This window comes from Carlito syrichta, unplaced genomic scaffold (assembly GCF_000164805.1).
Source record: "Carlito syrichta isolate Samal-C Ts95f unplaced genomic scaffold, Tarsius_syrichta-2.0.1 Scaffold309891, whole genome shotgun sequence".
Classification (NCBI taxonomy): Eukaryota; Metazoa; Chordata; class Mammalia; order Primates; family Tarsiidae; genus Carlito; species Carlito syrichta.
In genome coordinates, this window is record NW_007253987.1 from 376,720 (window position 1) to 382,071 (window position 5,352).

Genomic DNA, 5,352 nt, shown 5'->3' on the forward strand with positions numbered 1-5,352 from the left:
TTAACAATTAATGGAATGAATGAAAAAAGTAACAGAGAAGTATTGAAACAGAAGATATTAAATTTCATTCCCATAATTAAAAAAAAGATTATTATAAAGTCAGAGATTTTTCTCTGAAGAGAGATCAGGTACAAAGGAGGACATTTTTGTGTTAGTATTAACTATGGCATTAATAACTACCCTGATTGGGGAAAGAACAGAATATCTATATCATTTATCTCATTCTTGCCAGCTCATCTCCCAAATATATTTCTTGAAGGTAACACTAATCCATTGGGAATTCTTTTCAGATCTCTATAGGCCTCATACAATGAAGAGAATGATAATTTGCTTGGGTTTCCAACTGTTCCTTTTACATATTTATTAGGTTTGCCAAATACCTCCATTTTTTCTTCCTCTTTCTTAGTGATGGCCCTTGCCTTCCACTAGTTCTTCTCATAGCATATGTAAGGATTTATGCAGTTGTTACTGTTATTTTTCTAGGGTCTTCTAGCTGTGACAGGTTTCCCTTAAGACCAGAGATAGTTAAAGATGTCCTGAGAAGGAGGAAGAACTTAAGTCTCATATGAAAAGTGATTTGCCATTAGAACTAGAAAAAAAGTGGGAAAAAAAAATCATACAATAAACCACTAGTAAAAATAAGATAATATAATTATTTTAATGTATACAAAATAGATTTTGTAAAGTCATTACAGTAAGTAATGTGACTTCATATGGCTAAAGTTTACATTTACCATGAGTACACTGTAATTCTAATGTTGTATGCTCCAAACAACGTGACATCAAAATACACAAAATAAAAGTTGACAGACTTCAAAGAGAAATTGATAAATCTATACTCATAGTAGCATAGAATAACATTAAATCTAAATAAATATAGATCAAAAAGGCCAAATCAGAAATGATAAATAGGATGTAAACAACATAAATAACAAATAGAACTAGTGAAAGTATGAAAAACTGTACTTCAAAATGCATACTGTTTTCACCAAACACAAATCATTTGTCAAAACACATTTGTAAAATTTAGGTAGATACACAAAGTTTCAGCCTATAGAATATGAAGTCTGACTTTAACTCAATTTTGCCAGAAATAAATAACAAAATATTAATGAAAAATTCAATGTGAATGGAAACTTAAACACAATGTTAAGAATAGTTCATAGGTAAAGAAAAATCACAACAAAAATTAGAAAAATATAAATATAAGTGTTATGGCACATTGTCCAAACGTTGTGAGAATTTGTTAGAGATTTGTAGAGAAAAATTGCATATCTTTAGAATGTGTATGGTAGAAAAGAAGAAAGGATGAATATTAATCCCAAGTATCTATTTCAAAAAATTTAGAAAATAACAACAAGCACAATTAAAACCAGTTCAAATAAGTGAATCATAATATAAGAGAAGAAATTGATGAAAGATAATAATACATTTGAAATATCTGTCTGGGGATGGGGAGACACCCCTTATCAACAAGGGTGCCTAAACGAAGCATATTTGTACACTTAACCCTAAACTGTACCCCACAATATCAAAATAAAAAATAGTGATATATAAAAGAAAAAAAAAGAAAAGATCGAACAGGACAGATTTGGTTATTTGAATAGACTAATAATATTGATAAATTTCCGGTGAGATAAATTGAAAAGAAGAGCCAATAACATGAAGAATTTAAAGAACATAGTCTTTTTGGATCAAGATTAATGCAGGGATGCCCTCTAGCAACTCTACTATTGGACATTTACTAACAGGTTTATCTGTGAAGGAAAACTGTCCTCGCTGTGATATTAGCACACAAAGTTGTATGGTCATATAAGAACTTACTGAAGGGCTGAGGATATCTTAAGTGTATAATAGTCAATGAAAAAAAGTTAAACCTTTATGTGTTATATGATTATCTCAACAATCCAAGGAAAATACATGACATAATCAAACCTTTCATAGTTTTCTCTTCCTACCCTTTTCTTCTTTTTCCTTGAATAGACTTTCTGTGAATTTTTTCCTCCTAGCATATATTCTCTGTCTCCCACAGAAGTGGAAGACCATTTTTCTTTGATCAAATTTATCATTTTAAAAAATGGTTTCTCTTATATAAGCATACCAGGAACATGAAGCTCAAAACTGCAAATGTTCTATCCATTCGTTATCTCTCTAGTATGTATTACTACACAAGTTCTAAAAGTCTATAGTATTTTTCATATGTAATCACTGTTCTGTCCCTCAGGTGACTGATTTACGCAGATTGTGGCTATTAACATGTTGTGGCCATCATCTTTCAAGCTCTTTTCTCTGGATAAATAGGAAGATTGTCCCATTTGTTTCAATAATGAAAAATTGAAAGGTTTTTCTTCAGACCTTTGTCAAGTGTGCAAATGAAAACCTGCATAACACATATCTTATATAAAGGTTATAAATATAAAAAGCTAAAAAACTGTTAAAGGAAATATGTCCTACCATGCCTTGATGAATATACCAACATAACAACAAAATGGAAAATGACTAGATATTACAAAGTAGAAAATTTGTAACGAAACTTAGCAAATCATTTAAGGTGATGTAATCAAACTACTTTGTGAACTTGAGTGTTCTGTAGATCACCCAGTAAAATTTGCATGAGTGTTAAAATACAAATATTTATAATTCACATGCTACATGTTAATTAAGTAAAAATAATATTTTCCTTATCTACAAAATAGCTATGCATTATGATACAATAAAAATTAAAATAGTGTTTTATTTACCTTAATATTTAACTAGACAATCTTTCTTGAGTCTTTACATTTTCAGAATTTTGCTAATGCACATTCCTTGGTATTGTTTGAGAGGGTGGGGTGGGATAAGAGATCTTGATTTATCACTCTGAATACAGTAGACCCCCCTTATCTCTAGTTTCGTTTTCTGTGGTTTCAATTACCTGAGGTCTACTCTGGTTCAAAAATTGGTGAGTAGAGTATAATAGTATATTGTGTGTGTGTGTGTGTGTGTGTGTGTGTGTGTGTGTGTGTGTGACCATATTTAGATAAGTTTATTACAGAATATGGTTATAATTCTTCTATTTCATTATTAGTTATTGTTAATCTCTTTCTATGCCTAATTTAAAAATCATTCCTTATCATATATACTTACACATAGGAAAAATATATATAGAGTTGTTTCAGGCATCTACTGGGAGTCTTGGAATGTATCTCTTATGAATGGTCGTGGGATTACTATTTCTTTGCTTGACTCTCAGTTTTTAAATTTAAGACATAATGTAGTACTTCATTCTGTTGTAGCTCTTGCTAATATTATTAATTTTTTTTGCTCATTTTTAAGTTTGAAAAAGAAATGTAGAGTAATAGTGTATAAAATCTGAAGGCCTCTGAGGAATGGTGGAGAGCACCACTGAGTGGTGAGTGGGCAGGGAATGAGAAAGAGACTGATGCTATGTAGATGAGCTTCTCTTCATCCACAATATTGACCAGATCTGGCTTTAGCCCCACAAGAAACTCAAGACTTCTTTGAAATAACATAGACCTATCTTTGTGTGTTTTACAAATCCTCTGTGGCAATGCTGTTAGCCACAAAGTCATCATTTAGCTACATATTTTATGAATCAGATTTTTATAATCTTGGTACCATGGAATTCAAGCTGTTGACTCTAAACTTTCTACAGCTTAGACAAGGCACAAAGGTACAAAACAATGAAAGAGAATATATCTTTATTTGCATGGTTGCAAATGTGTATTGTACTTTGCTTTCATAATTATCTATGAACCATTTGTGTCTATGGAAGGGACATAACTACATTAGCAAGTTCTCAGCAGAGAAATCGGAAAACAATGAATATTTTACAAGAGCAGCTATGTGACGATTGATAGGCACACCTTGACAATTTCTGAGTTAATGCTAAAGTCAATAATTCAAGAAGGAGCAGGGAGAAGGAGGAAAACCCAACTGTTCACTCAAGAACACAAATAGAATTCAGAACAACAAATAACTAGGAGTGAGAGAGATTTTGAGCTTTCTCTGTTCTGACATGGAAAGTGCCCTACAGAACTCTTAACTCTTATAATGATTGCAGAGTTCACAATTGAGAATTTGAGCAATGGATTCAAAGTACTGATAAACTGCATTGACTGGGTCAGTAAAAGAAAGCTATTTTTGGTTGATCAAATCCTCATTATCCTGGCGATCTTCAGAATTGGTCTGATTTGGGAGATATTAGTAAATTGGTTTGCAACTCTTTATTATCAAGCCTTATTTGTGGTGGGAACAGAATTAAGAATTGTTATTTTTACCTGGATAGTTGCCAGTCACTTCAGTCTCTGGTTTGCTATGATCCTTGGCATCTTTTATTTGCTCAAAATAGCCAGTTTTTCCAGCCCTACTTTTCTCTATCTGAAATGGAGAGTAAAAAAAGTGATTCTGATGATACTGCTAATAAACTTGGTCTTCTTATTTTTAAATGTGCTACAAATACACATACATACCAAAGACTGGCTGGGTTGATATGAAAGAAACACAACTTGGAATTCTAGAATGAGTGACTTTGCAACATTTTCATGGCATTATGTCTATATTCAGCCTAATACCATTTACTGTGGCCCACATCTCTTTTCTCCTGTTGATTTTTTCCCTGTGGAAACATCTCTGGAAGAAATAACTCAATTCCAGAGGACACAAAGACCCCAAAACCAAAGCCCACATAAATGTCTTGAAAACTGTTATCTTGTTCCTCCTACTGTATTGTATATTCTCTCTGTCTTTTCTCATATCACGGATTTCTGAATTGTATCAGAACAAACTGGCCCACATGCTTTGTCAGACTATTAGAATAATCTATCCTTCAAGCCATTCCTTTATCCTGATTTGGGGAAATGCTAAGTTGAGGCAAGCCTCTCTTTTGGTGGTAGCTAAAGTGTGGGCTAAAAGATGAGAAACTCATAATTCCATAAGTTATTCAGACCACAGACTATTGTACGTTCTAGCAATTACGGAAGTTTATGAGGAGTTTAAATATGTTCTATATGTTCCTCAATTATTCCATTGTGAAGATCATTTGGGAAAATTACTGTAATGTTGCTTTTTAATTTTAAAATGTGCACCACAGCAAACTTAGATGTTAATTATGAACCGCTAACCTTTTGGTTGGCAATCATGTTTCAATCAACTCACTCACTGGAGGTTGATGTTTGAGGCAATTATTTTATTATATCATGTGCACATATTTAATTGGTAATTTGAAAACAACTAGAATAGTTATTTGGAGCAGATCAGAGATGTTTGGAGTAGTGACTCCAATATTACTGGTGAGCTGGAAAAATTCAGATGATTCATAAGTTTAACATGATAACGGCCATATTAAACAAT

The 5,352-nt window shown here is 32.3% G+C and overlaps 1 pseudogene; it reads left to right on the forward strand.

Annotated features, from left to right (window-relative positions):
- The first annotated feature begins 565 nt into the window (after positions 1 to 565).
- On the forward strand, positions 566 to 4,918 carry LOC110596552 (annotated as a pseudogene).
- Positions 4,919 to 5,352: the final 434 nt, after the last annotated feature.